This window comes from Zonotrichia albicollis, chromosome 8 (genome assembly GCF_047830755.1).
Source record: "Zonotrichia albicollis isolate bZonAlb1 chromosome 8, bZonAlb1.hap1, whole genome shotgun sequence".
Classification (NCBI taxonomy): Eukaryota; Metazoa; Chordata; class Aves; order Passeriformes; family Passerellidae; genus Zonotrichia; species Zonotrichia albicollis.
In genome coordinates, this window is record NC_133826.1 from 11,319,496 (window position 1) to 11,344,795 (window position 25,300).

The 25,300-nt window shown below is 42.9% G+C and overlaps 1 protein-coding gene across 19 annotated transcripts in view; it reads right to left on the reverse strand.

Annotated features, from left to right (window-relative positions):
* Window positions 1–24,802, reverse strand: part of PTPRF (protein tyrosine phosphatase receptor type F) — a 374,760-nt gene extending 349,958 nt beyond the window's left edge. For 12 of the 19 annotated variants that reach the window (XM_014276090.3, XM_014276085.3, XM_014276087.3 and 9 more), the window contains exon 1: window positions 24,343–24,478. The gene's annotated coding sequence lies outside the window, so the exon portion shown is untranslated. Of the gene's footprint in view, window positions 1–24,342; window positions 24,479–24,585 lie in introns of those variants that run through there. The other 7 variants (XM_026790438.2, XM_026790437.2, XM_026790436.2 and 4 more) reach the window with 3 other exon arrangements.
* Window positions 24,803–25,300: the final 498 nt, after the last annotated feature.

Genomic DNA, 25,300 nt, shown 5'->3' on the forward strand with positions numbered 1-25,300 from the left:
AAATACCTTCCTAAGTTTAGCAATTTAATTTTTTTTAAAGTACTGGAAGCAAAAATACAGTGCTAGGAAAAAATAAGTTGGGTTTACAGGCCTTAACACAAGACACAATTTTCCACACGAAATTAGTCTGTGATCCACTGCATCTAACAATAAATTTCCTTTATTCTCTCTTATTGAACAAAAATTGGTAATTTTTATTTCTTCTTAAAAGAGGGAAGTTCAGACTGCAAGCTGCCCCTGGGCACTAGCAGGTCAGTGCCACTGCACTTTGTGCATCCTAAGACAGCAGAAGCAATACAGCCTTCTCATATTTATCACAACTCTTTGTTTTACCACTTCTGTATTTTCATGACTGCATAGTGTTTTTTCTTAAAGGAAATCCATCCACCAAAAGAGGTTAACTATGAACAGCAGAACACACTCGGTCATGTTCGGTATATAAGGTCAGCCAGAAAATGCCTGGGGGCTGCGTGTTGGCCCAAAGAAACCAGAAGTTTTTAACTCGAGGCTACCAAGCTTTGCACTTGACACACACATACACACAAACTCCACAAAGCAAGAAAATTGCAAATCTGTATGTTCACTGTCATGCTCAAGTGTGTATCACCATATAAAGTGCTCATTAATATAGGTAGGGACAAAGGGAAAGGATCTCCTCCCCAAAACATAGCTCCAAAGCAGCATGACTGTAACTACCAAGCCCATGATGTGGTTTGAAGAATGGCTGAAGGACTAAAATAGTTAGCTATGCTACACACCAACAAATATGTTCAGTACATTGCCACAGGGATTAGAATTTTGTCTGGCTGTATTAAGTATCTTATTTAATATAGAGACAGGAATAAACCTTGCAATTACATTTTCTGGGAGAGTCTACAAAATAGAAAGCTACCATCAGAGACTATGAGACGATATATTAAGGTAGGAAAGAAAAAAAAAATATCAGTTTCAACCATAAAAACACAAAGCAGAAAAATGTAAGCCAGCACGTGTATCCAATAAAAGGTAGTAACCCAGAAAGCAGCAGAACTGCGAGAGCTGATACAAACGAGAACTGCAATGAAATATATTATGACTAAGCAAGACTACAGCACTTAGCTATCAAAAGAAATCTGAGCTACAAAAGGAAGGTGAAGCAGTTCTACCCAACTACAAAGGAATAAAAACTGTAGACACAGAAGGTGGTTGGTTTAAGGAAAGAATGCAAGAGAAAGCAAGGCACGAGCAGTAGGGAGAAGAAAAGAGCAGGAGTACCAGTGTTTGTAGCAGGCTTCTGGCCTGGGTGATGGGAGATGACAAAACATTCCTGGCCCAAACAACAGAACACCCACAGCACAACCACTCACCCAGAAGGGCTTCCATTAGATTGGCTTCTTGTTGCTTAACACACATACAACACAGATTAGGCAGCAACAGCCCACAAAGCACAGCTAATAGACCTAAGAGAGCACTCCTAAGAAGGAAAACTGTCCTGAACCAGCTCCCTGCCAACAACAGCAAGTTATGGTGATGCAAAAAAACACAAGTTTTAGTGGTAAATAATTATACAGATTTGGCACAGGTAAACTGGGAATTACCATTTAAGGTGTTCATCACACCTAGAGTTTACAGTCCTAGAGTTTCATTTGAGGAACAAAAGCCATGCGGCATTAAAAGCAAAACAAGGTCTGGCTGAAGAAAGGATTAAGAGTGTGAAGGTAGAAGAAAAAATTTAGAAACCACATTCTAAATTCTAATACAACTTAATACATTCCAATACAACCTTGTGATAGCTACAGAATAACCTGGAAGTACAAGAAGTCCAGTCCTCCTCAGAGGCAAGGACACAAGAACCAAGATGTGATCACTGTGGATTCCATCCCACAGGTAGGGAGACTACCAGATTTGTGTCCCAGTGAGAGAGGGGGAGGACACCCTAACAAGAATTAGAAAGCCAGTTACGGCCTGCAGGGAAAGATAAGCACAGCATAAAAGCCAAAACAAGCTAATGCTTTGTGACCATTACAAGGATAGTCTGGGCCATTAATAAATGATGAAGGAGAAGGTATTAAAACCCAAGTAGCTGGCCACACTGACCACCTTTCAAAATCTAAAAGGGAAAATAAAGGAAAGGCTAAACAATTAGAATGCAATTATGAACTTATAAAACATTTTTATATATATACCCACACATAGACACTTAGCTGCAACAAATATGAGCAGTACCACAAAAACTCAACATTTTAGACACCTTCAGTGAAACATACAAAAAACCTCAGAGAAATCGGAATTATGACAGACAGCTCTTCTCAGCAAGCACTCCTGGCAATACCCACAACTGCAATTCTGTGCTTTTATCTGTATTACCTCAGTAAAGTACCAATTGATAGCCATTACAAATGGGCATTAATAATTACAAATAAATGCCTTAGGAAATGTAGACATACGTATCAGAGCCACTCCTTGGAATAAATGATACAATGGAGTTGAGTCGTTGAAGACAAATTAGCAAAGAAGCTTAGTTGATATAAACACTAATTCCTTTATGGAATATCTAGAGATGAAAAACATATTTAGACCTCAACTTCACAGAAGAAAAACACAAGGAAATTATATAACGAAGCAAATTCGACTTCTCAAAAAATAATAGTTTTATTAGGATAGAAGAAACCAAGCCCCTGAGACTCCTCAAAGATTATTATCTTCTCTCAACCAAAATGAGAAATGGGGCTTATAGAATATGTGCAAAATCTGCCGCAGCCCATCACTTTTATAGAGAATTGTAGTTCATAGCAAGCACAGAGTGAAAAAAATATGCTTGGATGTCAGTAAACCACTTGACTGTATCATATTATACAGTTTCAAAATTTATTTAAGAAACCAGGTTTGATGTGGACAGAACATTGTACAAAAAAAAACAAACTTCAAAAGAAAATTAAAATCATATACCGAAACTTTAGAAGCATCTCTCAAGGATGCAAGGAATTTTCTAACACATTCTCCTAAAAATCTTAGTTAATCATGCAGAACAGGAGTAAAAAGTGTGTTCTTGAAATCTGTGGATGATACTAAATTTAGGAGCTGCAAGCCCCAGCGAGGACAGAGAAAGTTGAGAAGCAGGCAATTAAAAATAAGGTTCTCCTTGGGAAAGTGCAGCGAAGACATCCAACAGGAAAATAATCTGAAAGAAATATTCAGTGGGAGTGACAAACTGAGGAGCCAAGAAATTCTTACAAGGTTTGCAGTGTGATCTGGTAGCAAGAAAGATTAATGAAACCTTGGCTGCACATGCAAAAAAAAAAAAAAGCCACATCAAGCAAAAGGGATGCAGCAGCTAAATATGCCCACTTCGGGTAGCAAGCAACATAATCAGACAAGTCTGCAGTTATAAAATGAATGCAAATACCACTGGGATAAGACAAGCCTTATTTAGACTAGTATGTGGTAGTACAAGGACATGTTTAAAAAAGAAAACAGGGGTTAGTGTCTGAAAGCTTTCTTCTAACAGCCTTTCTAAAGCCCCAATATTACAAGCAGACTCACAAGAGAGACTTAAACGACCACTTAAGAAGAGTTCACTCCCACAAATGAGATTAGTAGCAGAAAGCTGAAGCTGTGCTTAAGGGTCTCCCACAGAAAATACCATGAGCTTGTTCTGCAAACACATCTGCACAGACCTGGAAAGGTCAGAATATATAGGTAATGCAAAGCAACTCAATATCAGGCCAGACAATGAGTTCAGGTGGCTCTCAAGCTGGCTGAAGGTCATTCATTTCTCAGCATATGATTAGGTAAATATTTGTTTTCTCCTAAGCACAACTTCTATAACATAACAATATCAAGGAAGAGGAAAGTAAACCTCCTTTTGTTTGCAGAAGACATGAGCATCAAACACATACATAGTATTAAAATCTGACTTTTTTTTCTTTTTATGACAACTGCTTTATCTTAACACAGCAGGTATTTCTAGCTTTCCTTAAAAAACCCAAAGCAACGTGAGCGTAGTGGAACTGCACGTCCCTCACCACTGGGACGGAGGCTGAAAAAACACCAGGCACAAAACTCAACTCCTTCTACAGTGTCAAGGATCAGCCCTCTCCATGCAAAATCCACATCTTTTCCTTGAACAGTGATATATATCGATAAACATATGCAAATAACTGGTCAAAACAGAAGAATACCACCCCAGCATTTAGTACAGGCATGTCACAAGACTTTGACTACCTAGTTATAAACTTGGTAGGGCAAGAGCTCTAGTTTTCTTTCACTGCTGCAGCATACAAACTTCACTCAAGTGTTTTTAAGAAAAAATGCAATGTAACTAAAAGCTGAGTTGCAGCATCTACTTTGTTTTCCCATTCCTTTTCACACTGCTTGACTAGCCAGCCCATCTCCCCACAGCACAGATCACTTCAGTAACATGCATTATTCAGAGAACACTGCAAGTGCATTTAACACCGAGATTTTAGAGCTCACAAACACTACAACTTTTAAACAACTTTGCCAAGTGAGGTTTATTGAACGCTCCTATTGCAACACAGAGGTTCTGCAATCGGTTTGGCACTGACTGCAGTCCTGTGATCTTAAGTGCTGCAGTCCTGTGATCTTATAGCTGGTGCTTTTCAGGTTACTTCTGCACAGAGAAACAAGGAATGAACATAAGGGTGGCAACATTTCCAGAAATATTCCAATTTTCACTGAGAATTTTTTGGACGCTAGTTCTAAATATATTATTTGAACTGCAGATTAGACAAAATATTTTAAAGAAATGCGTATTCTCCCCAGCAATGTACCCATTTAAAGACCAATTTGCTGCTCTGCAATCACAAAAATGACAATTTTTTTTTCATCAAATTTTTCAATAGCTGCAGGTAAGTTAAATCTGTACAACTCCATTTTGTCATTTGAGGACAAAGGACACTAATTATCTGACACACGGGTTTTCAAGATGGACATAACAATGCATCAACCACAGGTTTTCAAGTCCTGTATTTTCTCCTGTCCTTCCTATTCAATCACCACTTGCTGCAACAGTTTCTGTCAGGATAACTGCAACCTCAGTTCTGCCTGGCACACTGAGTTTTTGCCATCACTATTCCCAAGGTTAAGCTTCAAGGTTTAGAAACAGTTTTTTCCTCCAAGATGACCTTCAGCAATTGCCCCAGTTCTGAGAAATGAATGAAGTGTTCCCAAAACAAAGTAAATTTTAGTAGTAACCTGTAGCTAAAAAGAACACATAGATATTTGACCTGCTTTAGGGACAGAGACTGCTAAAAATACTCCTGTCTGGGCAAGACTTTTGGGCAAACTTTTGGGATCATGGTAATTGGGTAATTCCTTCTGGATTAGCTATATACAAGATTTCTGCTTACCATTTAGCATATTTTGGTTCAATGGTATAAAACCATCAAATAAGGTAATACAGGATATAAGGATTGCTTTTAAGGGATTTGACCTATGTCCACAGAAGTCAGTGGCAATCTCTGCACCAACTCAGCAGAAATCACAGCAGATACCAATATTAATCTAAATATTAAAATCCATTACAGTTATACCTACAGATAAAAAGCCAATCAAATAGTTGACACAATCTGTCAGTTTCCCACAGGAAGGTTATGTCCTCTGACTCATTTTACTTACACAGCAGTGTACAAAGTGCACTTTGCTGATTTCACAGAGGTGCACAAGATGTCCAGCCTCAGAGGATGCTACAAGCAAGGCAGGATCTACCTTCAAGCCCACCCAGCCACCACCAACCTGTTACTGAGGCACTGCAGGGCTTGGGGGAAGATGCAGGAACCTCCAACAGAGGTCCAGTTCAGCTTCATCCTAGTGTTTTAACAGGGATTGCTCAAACAAAAGAAAGGTACAGCCTTTAAATGTTATCGCAAATCCCAGTACCTGTACAAACATCTAACCTTCTGAACCTCAAAAATGACTTCTCATACAAGTGCCTGCTGTGGTCTTCCTGAACACATCACAAGAAGGATTTTCATCTCACCCATCTTGAATTGACCAATCTCAAAGCGTTTCAGAGTTCCTTTTTACCTATCTGACAATTCAAGAACAGTCTGATGACCTAGATTCCCTAAATAATTTATTACATTCTAGACTTTTTACGCTCCTTCTGATTTGTCTTTTTTTGATCCAAGAGTTCAGCTTCTCTTTATGTGAAATCTTCCCGGGCACAGATGATCACTGTCCACCGTTCCAACAGCTCTTTGAACTCCCGTTGCAAAGTTCCTACATAAAGAGAATGTTACTGGAGTTTGAGATCTGAAGAAATTCTGTTTCAACTGAAGCATTTTGGCAAGTTTGGAGGTATATCAAATACTATTTTTATAACTTTAAAAATTAGTAACATTGATTGAACTACACTGAGTCAGTCTTCTGTATTTATAAGATCAAAAATTTATATTGGGAGCAGTTTCACATAAATTAAAACATTTCACATGGCTTAAGACATTTCCTATATTGTTGTCTGCACCACATTTACAAACATTTCAAGAACTATAAATATTTTCCTACATATTATGAATAACTCAGATGTTTTCCAAGCTACAATAAATAAATATACAACTGGGTAATGTTTCACTTTCCACAGAATTCTTTGCAGCAAATCACTGGCAGCTACAAACAGCTAGAACTGAGCAATACAGGTGGAAAGCGGCAGCTGTGAAATCCAGTGTCAAGCACTACAGCTGCAACTCCCTGGAGCAGGGGAAAGAACAAACCTGGTGAAGAACTGGTAAGTAAGAATTCATATAACTTGGAAGGAACTGTCAAGCCAAGGTAGCGGAGCTCTGGGCACCAGGACAGCCAGCCCTGAGGCTCACCCACAGGGTCTGGTTGCCCGGCCAAGCAAAGCCCTCCTGAGACCCCAGACAGCTTCTGCCCACAAGGTGCACAAAGGTGCACAGGCTCATTACCCTGCTCCAGCACAAGCCAGGCCTGGCCTCAAGGTGAGGGAGGCTTGGGACACTGATCTGTAAAAAAGACTGATTCTCCTGTAGGTGCAGAGCTCTCCCAGGCTCACAGTAAGGAGCTTGTTGCCTGAGCCCAACATCTCCATGGGGTGACACAGCACGATGCTCCAGAGACACAGCACGAGGAAAGTCACACCCAACCAGCAAGAACAGGAAAGAGCCTTCAACCATATCCAGTGGGAACTGACTGAGGACAATGGACAGAGCACAGACCCGTGTAAGATTCCTGGCATGCTGATAACCACCGCCAGGCAAACTGTCACCAAGCTCAAGGAAATGGCAATTTCTTCCTTGCACCCAGGAAAAATGGGACTGAAGACCGTTAAACATGTTTGGACAACATCCAAAAAACACAATGATCCTAAAAGAACAAAGATCTCATCAGATCTCTGTTCAAATCTGCCCTCAATAAAATGCTGTTAAAGGCTTGGATTTAATTATTATTTCTGGCAGTGCACCAAGGAGTAAAATAAAGAGGTCTATCAGGCAATGTGGAAGAAGTTACTGTATTGCAAATCACTCAACATCACCAGGTCCCAAAATGATGAAACAATCCAGTAGAAATCTCAAGCTAAAATCAGGTTGAGGACCCAAAACGGGTGACTAAGCACATCATGACTCCAGGTCATATCCCCTGCAAAAAAGTGGCTGTGGGAGAAATTTAGGGAGCAATTTTCCCGCAAAAGAAATGGTTGTCAGAGTCACAGTACAACCCACTCCCTTCACTAAACAGTGTAGACTTTGAAAGCTTTTGTGACTATGATCAAAATAATTCAAAAAAGATGTGCATCAATGTTTTTATTTTTCACCACTCTAAACGCCTTTCCATTTACGTAGTCTGTTTTACCTACCTTAATATCCACAATCCTAACATACACTCCAAAAGCTAAACAAAATGGGCTACTTTTCTATAGATATTATCTACCACCACTCCTGCCTATATTCATATTGATGCTTTCACAATCCATCGTAAAAGTTATGTATGTTTCACCCATAATAGAGCATTTTCCTCCATGAACTACACACTAATGGAATTAACCTTTAAAGAAGAAATTATGTTAAGATTTCAAGCAACATTTCAGCAAAGATTTTAAAAGCTAGGCCATGAGAAAAAAGTTGAGGAAAATAAGTGAATTATTTAATAACATCACCCCAGAACAAGTTTTACTGCATAACTGTACTGAATTGAGAAGCTATTAATGATCTTCAGCTAGTTAGACACACTGAATTATCACTGCTTTAAAAATGAATTGTAGAGCTTTCTAAAAAACACAAAATCTAAGTTTGTGAGGATCTAAAACACTACAGAAGTGTTGAAAAGTAGGCCACAGATGTACCTATTTACACAGCCTTGCAGAAGCAGGGAAATTTTCTAGTCCTGTATAAAGTGCTGCTGACCTGCCTGTACTGAAATGATAATGGAAAAGAAAGTCTACATGACATTTTGCTGGCCTGTCCACGAAAGAAAAATTATTTTGACATGCAGCACTAGATAGAAGCAGTAGAGCAAATCTCTTTTGGAATAAGTAATGTAGAACAATCTAACTAGAAAGATGAAGATATTTGCAGAATAGTGGGAAGTTATTAATATTGTAATATATTTTTAAAAAGTAAATACATTTTTCCCATCAGTTTCAACTGTTAGTTCTCTTAGAAGAATTCAAACACAAATCTTTATCCTACATCGTTACTGCTCATAGGTGTCTTTGACATTCACAAGGTAACTCCCTTCAGCAGATCTCTTTCATTTTGGATAGTAATCTTTTTTTGCTACTTATCCAATTAAATAAAAGGTCCTGAAGATCACAGCCTTTTGGGGGGGTTCTGATGTCAAAAGGATGAGGCATAAGGCATGATCCATCTGTTTTTAAAACAACTGGGCACATCTGCAAACACTGCTCTTATAATGTGTTAAGACCTAGATCAGTTTTGTACACAAAAGCACTCCTTCCAACAGGACAGAAAACAATCCACTTTGACAGAAGCAGAAAAACTAGCTTTGTGCTATTCCCTGGGCAAGCTACATCTCCACACTGTCACTTGCATACGCTAAGGAAGAGGCTCTGCTCCAGATGTAATTCCCACCACCTTCCCTTTTTCCAGTCGCTTTTGGGAAACTTCCTCAGTGCAAAAGTGAGTAAATAACTTCTGCCCACCTGCCCTCTTCGGTAGGCTCTCTTCTCTCCAGAGCACCCCAAGGTTCCTGGGACAGATAACAACACTTTTTATGTGCTCTGGAGAGGAAAAGGCAACGCAGTCACCACCACACTGTGGGAGGCAGATCCACCCTTCCATCAGCAGCAGGCTGGTTCTGCAAGGGAGGTTACCACCCCTGCAGAAAGGACTGCTCATGCCTGTTTGGGCACTGCTGCCATCATCCATACTGGCATGGAGCCCTACTCAAGCACCATTTGTGATCTACTTAAGCTTGCTGAAAAATTGAAGGGCTGCAACAGAATTTGATAGTTTTGTGTTACTGGGCTGTAGCCTTCCACGAGTTAGCTTAAAAATCACCACATTCAGCATAGTCATGTGAAGACTGCATCTGGGAGATGGGTGGGCTGTGCCACATCCAAACCATCTCATGGCTTACTAATGGTAAAAATGAAAATATCCTGCTGCCTTCTCTGGGGCTGTACAGTCCCACTCCCTGCAGCATTTACTGCACCTCTGAACTGCTTTAATCCACTAACCAGCAGAAAGCTATTAAGCTCTTCCCCCTGAAGTTAATTTTTTGCTGCTTCAGTGAAATGGCACCGACACCAAAATAGCATAAAGTAAGCCACAGCAACTGAGAGCGCAAATGGGAAAGCAGCAACTCCCCCTTGTTGCGTTCAGCTTTTGCCAGCTGCAGCTTAACTATTTATTGCTATTTCCCAATAAAATAAGTTCCACAGTAGAGGCTTTACTGCAGAGGGCTTGCCCTGCGTTAAGCTAACTGAGGACACAAAGTTCATGGAGTTCATGGCAAAGCACAGGACACAAAGATGAAGACATGCTGAGTCACACAAGCCCTGCTAGCCCAGTACCCGTCTCCAACACACCCTCTCAGCACAGCGCTCGAGAGGAGCAAGAACAGGATGAGCACATCTGCACTTCCCCCAAGCACATCTGTGGCCTTCAATACTTTCACAGGAAGAGATTTTCTTGAACTTGCATTTGTCTACCAGGTAGTCCCCAGAAGACCTTCTCCAGGAGTTCTCCAGGCTTAGTGCCTGAAGAACATGCAGAATGTTCTAGGTGCATGAAGAATGATTTCCTCCTGCCAGGATGAACTTGACTCATCAAAATTTTTCTGACTTTTTCTTGGCTCTTACACACTGAATAAAGGAGATAAAATAGCCAAACTCTCTTCAAGCCAGTCACAATTTCATGGACCTCTGTGACATCTTTCCTCAACCGTACCTTTCCCAGTCACATGGAACATCTGTCACATGGAAGCCATCCATGAGTTGTCTCTGACAACTCATGTCGCTTTTCCCCTCAGTTCCTCTAGCTGCCCTGTATCTTGATATGAAAGGGAGATTAACTACAATCTAATGCATGGACAAACCATAGATTTGGACAAGGCATAATAATGTTCTGTATCTTATTTTTTATCATAGCATTTCATAGGACTTGATATGCTTTCTCTAATCACTCCTAAGCACAGAGCTGATGACTTGACAGAAGTACTGTGGGTCTCAAGACCCCATGAACAGGGACAGTTAACCTGGAGACCATAACTTGGTATAAGAAGTTCAGTTTCCTGCTACCAGTGCAAATCATTTCACATTTATCTATATCAAATGCAGATATCTCATACTTTACTTTTAAGCAATATCAGGAACCTAGAAAATAAATGTCATAAATTCTTTAAGTAAAAAGCTCCAAGTTATACGAATCACTGAAAACAAGACAGCAATAAAATGAAACCTACTTGAGACAAAAAGCTGCTGAAGCACTCAACTGCAGTAAGCATGCAGGACAGAGAAATCCTACAAATGCAACTGCACATGTAACAAGGAGTTCCTTTAGGCTTTGATCTGCTGGTTATTTGAAACTACACAATGGCTGAATGAAAAAGGTACAAGATCCCAAAGGAATCAGATTCCCTGCTTCTCCGCAGCAAGCCTCTAAAGTTCCCTTTCTATAACCACCTTCACCAAAATAAATAAATCGCTTCTGAGTTTAAAAAAAAGTAAACCAAGGCATTTCCACACAATTCCTTTCATGTCTTTCCACTGCCTCATCTAGAGTCACATGCTCAGTCCTGACCTTTCCAGATTCTCCTCTCTGCCTCACCACACTTATTCAGACTATCAAATTCATTTAGTGAAACCATCCTATCCTTTCACACTTGACTCTTTTCACAGACAAGCAGTTCATTTTCATGCAGACCCACTTTTAACTTCAAAAGGTTGCTTTGTATCTCAGCTTCTTATGTCCCTTGTTTAAAACACTTTCAAATAAGGAACTGAAAAGCGTTGTAGCTGGGAACTCTCAGCTGCGTCTCTGTCCCTCCTCAAAAAAGAAAAAAAATCCACTATTAAACAAAGTGAGAGGCCACACATCCACCCAGGATTTCTGTAACTTGTCAGCAGCTCTCACAGTTCACCCATGCACATCCAAGGCCAAGGCCAGAGCTCAGAAAACTGAGCCCTGTGGTGGGCCTGGATCAGTCTCCTGGAGTTACCTTGACAGTGACACCTGCTTTACCCTTAGGCCTCCTGTGAAATCATTCACTTCCACCTACCCACAGCTGGTTAGAAGGAGCCAACCCTTCTGAGCAGAGTCAGAAGGCAGCGCCAACCTGACCGAGACCCGGCGTCATCCCTTCCCACCAAGGCAAGAGCACCAGCCCTCACCACACCATCAGCAGAGAAAGCCACTCTGCAAACACACTTGTTACTCCTGCCAGTGCACACAGAAAGCTGCACTGCAAAACTGAGCTGGGCAAGTCATTTCACACCACACCAAACAATTCTGCTCTCCTTTCCGATAGTTCACACAACTGCATTGCCCCAGGTGGGAGCTGCCCCCTCTAACAGCAGCACCCAACACCCTCCACACAGCTGACAGCAAATCATGAACACTTTTGTCCATAAAGAGCACTTTTTACACATCCTGAGATGCTTCAGCAATCATGCAAAAACAATTTAATTAACAAGATTATATGCAAACTCATCAAGCAATTAGGTGAAAAGATGGGGCAGAAACTTTGCCAAACTTACACCTTTTAAGCACACCTAGAAACTACATTTGTGTCACAGCAAACTACCATAAAAACTAATGCAGTGGCTCTATTAATCAAAGCCTTTTTCACTTTGAGAGCAAAAATACAGGAGAATACTTGTTCCTAGCTCATTTCAGAACCATTTTCCATTTAAAATATTTATAACTCGGTAATTTCAGGTGAGAAAACCATACTGAAAAGAGCAGTACATTACACTACATTTCTCATTAATTTCCCTGTGAAACATCTGAGTCTCCAAAAAGCTGACTTTTAAGTTAATTATGCACAATTTGGACACTCCAAAGTCAGGAATTTGAGCTGAATCCCGTCTAGTCACTCACAAAACCTTTATAATGAAAACACACAATAATCATACTCTTTTCTTGCTAGAACAGACAAAAAGGCACTATCATAATTTTTAAAACCACATTTGAATCCCAACAGGGTTTGTTTGGGTTTTTCTGTACTAGGTTTTTCACCCCTAAAATTTACTACACTTGTGATTTCAGCAATGCATCCAGAAATGTACTGAGTTAAAATGCAGCTGTTTCCTACTTACTTTCCTCAGATTTTAAGTACAGGAATTTTACCTAGCTCTAATACAGAGAATTGCCACAGATCTTTAGAAAATGGGGAAGACTAAGTGCTTCAGCATAAATATCTGCTCCTATCCCCTTGAATCTAAATGGAAACACAACCATTAAAAGCGTCACTGATTTTAAATAAATTTTACTTTCTTACATTAGACACTGCATCAAAACCACAGTAGTTAAAAAGTCAAACAATTTTCCAGCTGGCTGCTACATACATTGAAAAACAAGACCAGTTCAAGATAATAACACGTCCTTTGTATTAAAATACCGGTCAAGCTGCTGACAAGGAGACAAATGAGTTTTTAAACCATTAGTATACACTCACATAAAATTAAAAACAGTTCCATGGAAAGAAATTTGGATGACCGTGATATGCCTCTTCCAGCACAATACTTCCCTTTGATTTTCTGAGAAGTTATTAAAATTGGACTATCTCAGCTTGCTGGAAACTCATTTATCCATTATTACAATATACAGTTAATGCAGGAGATTAGATTAGGTTTTGACAAGTCTTTTACACTTCTCAGGGCAGCACTGCTATTTCTGCCCAGGTTGGTAACTTTATCTACCAGCTAACCTTTACGGCATTGACAATGCGCAATTAACCATTTTCTCCCTTGCCCCTGACTGCCATGCCGGTGCAGATGATGCTGCTGCAATGACACAAATCCCAGCTCCTCCTGGAGCCTGGTCCAGCCTCAGCCCCAGAAGCACCCGCCGTGCCCCCACACATGGCTCCCTTTCAGCATCTCACAAGACTTGGCAACGACAGCAAAACAGAGCAGCCCCGAAATGGAGGAGGCCGTCACCTAATGAAACATGACTAACAGGACTGCTGACTGTCCAAATATTTAACTGCTCTCCAGTGCTGCGGGTCACATGGGTTAATCAAATAAACTTGCATATCCGGAGGGATTGCCCATTATTTGTGTTTTCTTTAAGTCCTTACCTGACTTTAGACTCTGAAAAACTACCAAGCTGCGAGCTACAGTGAATATCTGCACATAAAACCTAACAAAGAGACACCAGAGCTCTCCATCGTGAGCTGAAAACATGGAAAAGTTCTTTTTAAAAAAAAGCAATTTTGCTGAATAATACGACAACTCTCTTCAGCACACAAAAGCAGCACATGCTGATGGGAACTGACAACACCTACACTAGGTACCTGGAAATATAACCCATGTCACAGAACACAACTGCACTGTAAGTGGGACTCTAACACGTCTTTCCAGACTTAACCATTAAAACTCATCAGAACAAAAACCTGCCAAAACGGATGGACAAAGCAGATGCAAAGTATTTTCAGTGTATGACAATGGAAATTAAAATAAACCTAGGATTAAAATATAGCTTAGTTTCACTGATTTCTAATAGCATTTGTCTCCATTCAACAAGAATTTATGCACCATTTCAACCTGATAAGAATTTAATTTTAGGTAATAAAGCTTTACAAATTGAATTCAAAGGAAAAAAAAAACCACCCAGCATTTCCCAATTATTTCCAGAGCTCCACAACTACAGACTTCAGCTAAAGGGAGAGGGAAAGTTGTCACTACAAAAGCAGACCTGACATGTGACCTCTGGATACAGTGGCACTAGCAAGCAGCTATAATAAAAATCAATATTAATTCCACACACTTCTGTTTTGAAAATAAAGCAATGAAATTCCCTCACACCCACCTGCCAAAGGGACACAACTCAGACCAACTTTGCCAAAGAGGATGTTTAAAGTCTTTCTACAGGCATGTAATGGATTCCAAGACTGAACGTGCACTGAATGTTCAGTGAACCAAATAATTTTTAATAGATTCCTCAGGGGAGTCTTTTTTATATTTTTAAATCACTCTAAGACCTTGGAATGACAACCTGATTCAGAGGTAAAGAAAGGCTGTTCATGGGGTGGGGTACTGTGTTTCTTCTGGGTTTTTCCTGAAAGAATATCAGTCATGTCTGTTATGTGTAGTTAATATGTACTTTAGAAATGTCTTCATTTCTACAAACCTCAAACTTTTAAAATTTCTTTTGAAAACATATACTGAGGAATTTTAAACGTCCTCCCTGCAGATATACTACACAGCAAGTATAGAAAGTTGATCTAACAGAAAGGTGGGAGGAACTGAAAGCTGGAATGAGGCAGCTCACTTCCTTCAGGCACAGCTGCAAAGAGGTAGGTGATAGCATTAACAAAACCATCAGGCCCATATATAAAAAACCCAAATGTAGCACAAATTAGATCAGTTTTCACATTTCAGATTAATGACCCTCCCCTCCCCAGGCCCCTCAAACTAATGCCCACCTCAACAGCAAGGCCCCTATGACACGATGGCAGATCCAGCACAAGAAGCAACCATCCCCTGAAAGAGGGAATTTTTCCAGCTGTATGATTAAGTACGCAGGAAAACAAGACAAGGAGCCTCAAGCGCTGCCGTTGTTCGTGTGATTTCAGCAGGATTAGGCAGAGCACGATGGAGGAAAAGCCTCAGACAATGAGTCCTTTCATACACCAGAAACAAAAACTACTGTTAATCACACCCACAATTCAGTTTCTTCCACTAATTCCTAATCAGACATCAACAAATAAAGCAAAACACTTATTCTTGCTTGAATTCTATGAAATAAAAACAAATGAAAGGAAGTGATCAGCCCGTGCTGTAAAAATGTCGTTGCCTCTCCACCTCCTGATGGACAGGGAGCTGAGACAGGCATGAATGGTTGGGAAAGGAGCTTTTCCATAAAGCCATCCATAGAAAAGTCCAGAGTGGAAGAGTGCCGCATTAACAAGCAAGAGAAACTTCAAAAACCAAGAGACAAACTCAAAACCCTCCTCTGTATAAAAAAAGACACTGCACCACAGTCATCAGAAAAAAGCATCTGGTGCACCACTTTGATTTTCTACATTAGTCATTGGACAGAAACAAAGCATCTTTTTTTTTCCAAAAGCAGCAAATAATTGCAAATCCACTTCTACACATAACCTATCATTTATCACCTCATCAGCGACTGCTTGAGCCTGACAGAATTAAACACTCAAGTCAGGCATTTCTGTTAAAAGCAGTAATTACATCGTTACTACAATATACAATAAAATATAAACAAAGCTGCCTGGCAATATTTTTATACACTCACTGAAATATCACTAGACTCTAAACGGGCAACATTATAATAATTAAAAAACAAACAAACAAAAAACACCATCACCAAAAAAATCCACTTCCACCAAAGTATAGCTAATTCCAATTTAAAACTTTACCTACAGGCAAAAATACATGAATGATTAGCATTATAGTGTTTATTTTAATTACACTATTCAACAAAAATCCAAGAGCCTGATAATCCCCTTCAGATACTAAGAAAGCCAATATTCCAGAGCTTATATTCCACTTACAACCTACACAGTTATGTCAGCCCATCCTATCACTCAAATGCCAAAGCCAGAATGTCTGCATTTCTTGTTGCATCTAAAACCAACACAAAAGTATCAGCTCAAAGAAAAACATGGGGGAAAACAAAAGAAAGGGCAGAACAGGAGGTCAGGAGATCCCCTACCTGCTCCTTGTAGACAACATTTAAGAGCATCAAAAAATCACTGGTCTTCAAAGCTCAACTCTTCAAAGTTAAATAGGGGAAAAAAAATACATCCCTTTAATTCAAGCTAACATTTACAAATGCTTTCCAGCAATGTAACTGCTTTGTAATGTGTTCTTTAACACTGTACAACACACAGTGCCTGCCCTGAACACTCAATGATCTAAGCAAACAAAACAATTCACGATTTCCAGCATGCTGAAGATGTTTTTTGTCACTGCAGTCAAGCTGCTGATCCCAGCAACTCTGTGCAGCTCATTTTAAAACAAACGCCTGCCCATCTACCTTGATGGTTCTGGCCAATGAAGAAGCCTTTGATCACCCTTCAGCAAAACACTGCTGTGTCCTAAAGGATGCCCATCTTCCTGACAGCAGCATGGGGGATCACTGGAAGAGCGTGACAGCTGACTGCCACACAACACTTCAGAACTCCTCCTTCTTATAATTAATTATGCTCTTTATTTCTTCCACAGGCAAAAGAAAGAGACTGGCATGGACGTAAGTTGTAACAGCACACTTTATGATTATTATTATTTTGTTTACAAAGAAGCTGTTTCAGCTAAGAGCCAAGGCAGGAGCCGAGCAGTTACCGGCAGCATCAGCTGCTCCCAGAGAGCTGCTGGGTTCCATTGCAGAGGTGCACACACTGCACCCTCTGTGGATTTCTCCTGGGCACAGGTGAGAGGTGCCCCTGGCCACCACTGCCTTGGCCAAACAGCTGGCCAGCCAGGGAAATCAGCAGCACAGAAGGGAAAGCAAAGCAAGATGGAAACACCTCCGTGCTAAGGACAGCACCAGCGTGGGGGCAACGAGAGCCCACACTCGCTTCAGTCTCATCCAAAATCCAGCTGTAAATAAGAGATTTACACTTTGCACCCACCCAAAAACAGCTGCTGAAATCACGGCCATGCTACAGGCTTCTGCAAGCTCCCCCTGTCTTGGCCTGGCTGACTGAAGCAGGATCCAGCACTTAAATTGTTAAAATGAGCCTTCTGCAATGGGACAGACCCCAGGAAATTAGGCTAATTGACAGCTGATTCTAAAATATTTCTTCTTTTTCGAGCCAAAAGAGTACATTATGCAAATGAGTACATTACCTTAACCAAAAGCATCAAGTTTAGTTTTACAGGATCCAAAGACACAGTAGAATCCATAAAAAAACACAGGCCAACAAGACTTGCTAGCCAAACTCCTACCTCACAAGTATACTAAAGGAGAAAAACTTTCCTGCAAAGGTTTATAAACGTACCTCTGTGTCAAGAGGCAGAACTGAAGGAGTAACACCAAAAAATCTGCTGAAATACTTGTGCTCCCCAAGTGTAACTCTTCAAATCTGCATTTTATTAATGGGAAGCTATTCACAAACAAGGCTATAGCAAGAAGCCATTCAAGATCTAAAGTTCATGCTCAAAAATACATGCTTCATCCTGAGGTTAAGTACAAGTTTACGAGTACTTTTTTTTACCACATAACACAAGCATTAGCTACACAGACTGTAAAGAAATTTTGGTGGTGCCAAAGCAGTCTCAACAAAACCACTGAGAATATATATTACAAAATTATTTCCACGCCTTCTAGTTCATAGGTTTAAGAGGCCAATTTTTTTTATTTATGGTAATTACACTTCATATTTCACTGAACTTTGACATGATAAATGTATTATTGGATTTTCTGTGCATCTTCTAGTCAATTTGTGTAATCTTGCAAATTCTGTAGTACAAGTAGTTAAAATACAATGGACAGTACATTCATAAATTACAGATTTTTCCTTAAGGTAACAGAATTATTATTGATTCTGCAACAACTAAACCTTTGATGAAATTTGGTGAAACAAATGTTACTTAAGATATAAACAAACATAATTCCTTTGCATTTGAAGAAAACAGTGGTTTGTAAAAAGGAAATAACTCTATCTAAAAACAAGGTCAATTTTTTCTCCTTTGCCCCCATCTCACATCTTTGAACACCTCAACATGTTCTTAACTCACTGTGTCCAAAAGGCTCCTCTGCCACTTCTATGGCTATTCTTCAAGACAAAAGTCAGAAACACAGTATTTGCCACAAAAAATATTTATTTTAAATATACAGCCTAAAATCTAAACACTAGAGTAGCCTTTTTCATACTTCTCAGATCTAATTTAGCTTCCTCATTAAACATCCTATCAAAATACATCTAGGGAGAAGAAAATCTAACACACTGATATAACAATTACCAAAACTCCTCCAGAAAAACAGATGCAGATCATCCCACTTCTTTACCTACTCAGAAAATTCTCTAGAAAAATGACTTGTCCAAAACACTGTAAGATCTAATTTTGTGAGGAAATCTAACAAAAGAATCAAGTACCATCCCATGAATAACTTCCTGCTCCTACAGAGAGCAAAGACATCGCAAAGCTCAAGTGCCTGGCTGCCTTCAGCAGCAAGGATGACACATGAGAGAAGAATCCATACACAGGAGGGATAGGAAAGCAACCCTGCTCTGTGGATCTCATAAAATAGAACAGATGTTATTCTTTGTATACACACATGCAATTCAGTGTTAAACACAGCACTTGCAGGAGGAAGAAGAAGAAAAAAAAAAGGAAGAGAAGCCCATGAAGCCAACAATAGATAATTCCTCACCATGGTCAAGCACACGTGTGCTTTGTTTGGTTTTGAGTGATGACCAGATTTCCAGCACTGCTTTTGAAAGAACAATGCCACATGCTCGGCCTGCATGTTTTTCCTCCATTCAATTTCATGTGACAACTCCAAACTATAAACTTCTTGTGCCAACCTAAATAATTCCTCTTTCTCAGTAACGCTGGAAGAAAGTACTTACCCACTTGCCAGCTGCAGCTGAAATTTCGTGCCAAGAAATAAATGTCTTTTGGACAGGTTGTAAACTGGAAGCTTCTATGCCTGCTAAAGGACGAGAATAAGAATGGGACCATCCTATTCCTTCTGAGATTAATGGTATTGCTGTATTTCAGCTACACAGTGGATTGCACTTGATTAAAGCGTCCAAACAGAGCTTCCTCTGAGTACAGTGCTCCGATATTAGTAGGTACTTTTGTCAATTTTCATCTCAACCAAGCTTTTTATAAACATTGCTTCCATCCTTTGCTCCAAAAACCCTAACTTATCTCTGTATTTCCAATCTTCAGAATCAAGTTCTCAGATAATAGAGTCCTTGAAGTAGCAAGACCTGTTTCACCCTTTTTTTCTGCCGAGGCACAGGTGTATAAACATTGTGTGCACACTGACATTAAATAGCAAGTGCTCTAGCTTCCCCTACTTGGCCTCCTTCCACAGTCCCAGGAGACTTCGACCTTCCTACAGACAGCAAACACTTGCTGGTCACAAAGCTCTCATGATCAGCATAAGGCGAAGACCAAGGCGTCTTCCCCAGTGCCCAGAAAGATGATGATTAACAGAGAGCACAAGGGACAGGCTTTGTGGCAGAATGGCTAAATGAGAAATTACAAGAAGAGATTGTGAACAGCTTAAAGTCCTCTATCGAGGGCCAAGCCAATACTGGGTTTCTCTTCCTCCTAGTGTTGAGTGGTTACCGGGTTTCTTAGTTTTGCAGGCTGGGATTCCCCCCACATTCCAAGAGATGCCCAAGCATGCAGAGGTGATACACACACAGGTGGGGCACACAGTGCAGCAGCACACAACCCTGATACCCACACTTCACTCTTGTCCTTCTCCCAGCTCACACAGGCTTTCCAAGCACAGGATGTTACTATCTGTTAACACATTTTGGTTTTTGAGGGGGCTCTCCAAAGCTCTGTGAAGCTTCTCATAATGACAGTGTCAAAGGCATGAATAAAACCTGTGTTGTTGCAGTGGAAAAGTGGCCTTTTCCTCTTTAACCTACAATCATGGGCCCCTTCCCTATGCTGACCATTATAGCATTTTCATTTTGGCAGTGACCCAAATTTTATGTTCACAAAAATGCTGCCAAACTGCCAGTTAAAAGATTCAATTAATATGAATATGTAAAGATGAACATGTATACTGCTAAAAAGCCAAGTACTCTCTCCAATAGAAAACAAAAATTGAACCAGCATTAGTAAATGCACATAAACAAATGACAATTAGGTAAATTAAAAAAATATAAGTCTCAAAATAAGCATCAGTACTACAAACTTCATTTTAATGTAAGAGTAGTTACATCTATCACCTTCACAAATAGAGCCAAGCAGTGCTTGTTCCCCTTGCTCATTAAAGCTCTACAACTGGTACCTCCTGTATGCCCACATGCACCATTTCATTAAGCTCACTTGACATTAGATGAAGAAAGAGTACAAGAAAATTGCATATTCCCTGCCTAAAGTAAACTTGTCATTTAAACCTTGTGTATAGATAGAATTTGATATAGCACTGGCGCAGTGAGTCATTCGTCAGTTTTAGAGTTTGTACGACAGTATTCTTACATACGTTTTGCAATACTTTCCAGTTCGCTGCCACTCCATGTAATTACAAGTTTTTACTGGAAAGGAAGCATATATTTTGGGTTTGAACACTGCACTAAGAGCTGCAGAAACAACACTTACTTTTATGGTCAGATTTTGAGCAGAAGTAAATCCACAGAAGGAACCCTCACATACTGTATGAAAGATGAAAGTCAAAGCATTGCTTTTAAAGGAGGGCAAGCAATGATGGAGAGCATCACAAATATTTCTCAATGAATTACTCCAATCATAAACACAAGCAAGTCTCCTGTCAGTTTCCTTCAAAAGCTGTTTCTTAGCTATGTAAGTTAAAACTGCATTCATTCAGAACACTATATAAAACAGCCAGTAGCTACTACAAGTGCTTTACTTGAAAATAATAGATGATTTCACATCCTTCTGTACTAGGGCAACACATCACATTAAAAATTTTCCCTACTATCTAACCTTACCTTTAAAGTTGCAAAACAGACATGAGTAATTTAACTCTCAACCATGGTTTCTAAGAAGCACTAAAAAACCACTGAAACAGAAAGATTTGTTCTGATTAATACCACTAACAAGATCAGCTCAGACTATCATGTGGTGGCATTCAGCTCACTCCAACACCTCACAGGAAAGTTTGCAATTCTTCAACAGGCACAAGTCCCTGTTTTAATTTTCACACAGCCACAGGTTTACTGTTCAGGTAAACTTCTTCAGCCTCTTAAAGCTGGTTATTATTAGTATTCCTTTCCACTATCTAAATTCGCATCAAATGGGATCTACTGAATTGTACATCTCCTGCTATCTGATAAAAAGCTGGAGAGAAAAAGCACCCTTTGGCCAATTAGAATCACCTGGATTCAACAACAGGCAGCAACAACTCCGGGGTTTTTTTCCTCCCAATTGCATATACTATGACCTACAAGAAACATTTTCTGCTTAAAAGTAATGCTTAAATGGAGATCTATGGCTGAACATTATCACAAGGATTGCACTTACTTGACAGTCTGCTATTAGCCAACTCCATTATCGCTATTTGCAGTTTTTAAATGTACAGATTCAGAAGTAACTGTACAAAGCCTCCATTACAAGTGGATTTATGGAAAGCCACAGCAATAATCATCTTCATTAGGCATATCTTCCCACAGCCCTGCATTATGTGGACACAAAGAGGAAAACATTTCTTCTCCGTTACCCACAAGCTTAGATCCTTCTCTTTATAGTCACAAGCTTTGACTGTCTTCTCTGCTTTTGCCAATGACAATTATCTCACATATCCAAAAGCAGAACTTAGTCTAATAAAATAAAATTAAAAATACCTGCATACCTCTCAACCCAAAAACAATATACAACTTGGGACAGCTTCTACTTTGATTTTCCAGAAACTGACACTTTCACGGGCAACATGAATGAGAATAAAATGTTGTCTGTGGCTTCTACTATTTTGCTAATGGCCCCAACCAGTATGCAGCCAAGATGTATTCATGGACACCCACGTGCAAAGGAAAGGGCTGATGGGAATATCTGTAACTAAACTGAATATAAAAATCTCTTGATCTGAAGTTATGTGTTAATTTTTGGCCATAAGCTGTTTTAACCCCTTAGCATTCATGGATGTGTTGCATCCTATTTCAAAAGCTAGACACAGGCTAAGAAACTTGCACATTAAGATGGGTGGTTAACGGCAGAAACTGAGAACTTAAATAATTCAACACTGTCACCCACCACACATTCAGATCACAAACTTGCTGCTTTGCCACACAGATTTTACTCTTTGCTTTCGAAGTTCAGATTGCTGATCATGCGCTTCACAGTACGGATATCTATTACTCCTACGTCCTCAGTCTCACAGCAAACCACCACACAAGAAATAATAAAATCAGGACTAAAGTACACTTGTTCCTTCCATAAAACCAACCTCGTGAGCCACGCATTTCCTGCATTATCATAATGAATGCGATGGACTTTATTTAAAAATCTGTTTTCAAAGCCTAACTGGCAGTCTTGGAACAATCACCCAGCAACCAGACATGTTGATAAGTCATTTGTAGCACAGGACCTTAGTAATCATAAATTAAATTTGTCATTTCTCTAGCATTTACTTTGAAAAATAAACAAAGGTGGTTACAGAGGCAGCATAAGGAAACTCTATTCACTTACTGTCCCTGCACAAGTTAGCTGCCTTTAGAGATCTCTAAACCAACAAATATTCAACTGAAGGTTTGATTATCCAGTTATCGTCAGCCCAAATCACTTTTTACAGCTCAGTTCTAAACTTGACAAGAGAATATTGTATTTGATACTGACAATACGGTTTCATTTGGTTACATATGAAATAAACACGAAACTCCAAAACGCTTCAGAACAGCTGCCCCAGTCAGTCTCCTGGAAACAGACCACATCTTTCCCACACAAGAGGTTCGCGGGAACAGACCTTTAACAGCGCGGAAATACTTTTCTTTCATTGAATTTCATTTACGCCAGCTATTTGAACTGCTTGAAGTTGGCTCTTAACAGTTTCTGGGGGCAGAAACCACGGCGAAGGCAAACGCACCCGCCCACTGCCTTCGCCTCCCGCTCGCCCCGGGCCGCCCGCGCCCACCCCGCGCCGCTCCACGCGAGCCCGCCCGCCCCCCGGGTGTCCCGCGGGGGAGCACTGCCCGCCCCACCGGCACCCCCGACCGGGCAGCGCCACAACAGGTTGCGGAGGCGGCTGCGGAGCAGGAGCTGGCCCCGCAGAGGCTGCAGCCGCACTCTCCAGGGAGGGCGAACGGGGGAGACCGGGATGGACACCCCTACCCCCACCCCGCTCTGGGGAGCTGGCACCCCGGAGCAGCGGCGGTGATCCTGCCCGCTCCCGCCGGGGGCCCTTTGTTCTCGCCACCCAAGACGCCGCCGCCCGGCAGCCCCGCGCTCTCCCAGGCGGCGGCTCACCCCACCGGGGGGGAAAGGCGCGGTCTGCCGCCCCCCGCTGCAGCGCCCTCCCTCGCTCCCTCCTCCCACCGCAGGAACGGCCGGGGCCAGCCGCGGGAAACGCTCCGGGCCACTGCCGACCGCCCCGCGCCTCGCACACGGCACAGGCACCCCGCCCGGGACGCCCCGCCGCGGTCGGCGCTGCGCCCCGCGGGGCGCGACCCCTCTCCCCCGAGCCCACCCCAGAAGTCCGCCCGCCGGGGCTGCCCCGAGCGCCGCAGCCCGCCCGGGAAGGTCACGCCGCGGCGGCAATCCCCGCGCCCCCGGCACCGCGGCGCCGGCAGGTGCCTGGCTGCCCCCCGCCGACCCGGGGAGGGCTCCGCGGGGCTCAGCCGGTGGCCGCCGGGAAACCGCGTGGCGGCCCCAGAGGACGGCAGGGGGGCTCCGGTAGCGCACGGCGGCCCCCGCGGAGCGCCCGGGGCGGCGGCGGGGCCGAAGCGGGCGGCGGGGCCATCGCTCGGGGGCCGCGATCCGCGGGGCTCAACAGGCGGCGGAGTTTGGCGGCTCCCAGGGAGACGATCCCGCCGTGTCGGGAGCCGGACACGGGGCTGAGGAGGGAGAGGCGACGTAGCCGAACCACTTACCGAGGCTCCGGAGCTCCGCCGTCCGCATGCTGCCTCCGGGCGCCGCGCGAGAAGCCGCTCCGCACCCCGCCGGCAGCTCCGCTCCGCTCGCTTCTTCAGCCGCCGCCGCGCGGGACCGCGCTCCGCGCGCGCCACCGCCAGCCCGCCCACGCCGGGGCCGCGCGCCGCGCCCGCCCCGCCGCCAGCCCAGCCCAGCCCAGCCCTGCCCGCCCCGCCGCCGCCACCTGCCGCCCGCGGGCTCACCTGAGCTGCGCTGCGCTGGGCCCCCGCTGCCGAGCTGGGCCCCGCGGCGAGGCAAGGCGCTGCTGCCGGCCGAGTCCTGCCCCGCTCTACCGCGGCCTGCGCTGCGCTACCGCCCGCCTTGCCCGCCGAGTCGGCCCGCAGCCGGCGGGCAGGGCCCGCCCCGGCCAGGTGTGGGCGGGGAGGGCGGGGGGCGGCCCGGTGGGGCGGGCGAGGGCGCGGCCGCGGCCCGGGGCGGGCGCTCTGGAGGCGCCGCCGGAAGGAGCCGGACTGGCAGCTGGGGGGCCCTCGCCGCTCTCCTCGGCCGGCTGCCGGCAGACGGGGTTACGGCCGCACCGTGCCTCGGAGCGGGCCCTTTGCCCACGCCCGGTCCCTCTGCTCTGAACCTCGGGTCGCGGAGCGGGTCAGAGACGAGATGGCGGGGGTGGCCCCGTAGGTGCGATGAGCAGCGGACGGGTTGCAGAACGGAGCCCTCCTCGCTCCCCGCGGGTCTCGGCGGCAGCGGGGGAGCGCCGCGCTGGGACCTGTTGCGGGCTGCGATGCTTTGGCCGCGGCGTGGCTGAGCGCGGTGTTCCAGCCCGGGCGCTCGCCCAGCGCGCTGCTGCTCGTTCACTCCGTCCAGCCCTTCCTGCTCCCCCGTCCACAGCCCTGAACGGAGAAATGAAGAAACTGAGACATATTTTCTGCGGGCTTTTGAGACGGCGGAAGGGTTAAGTCA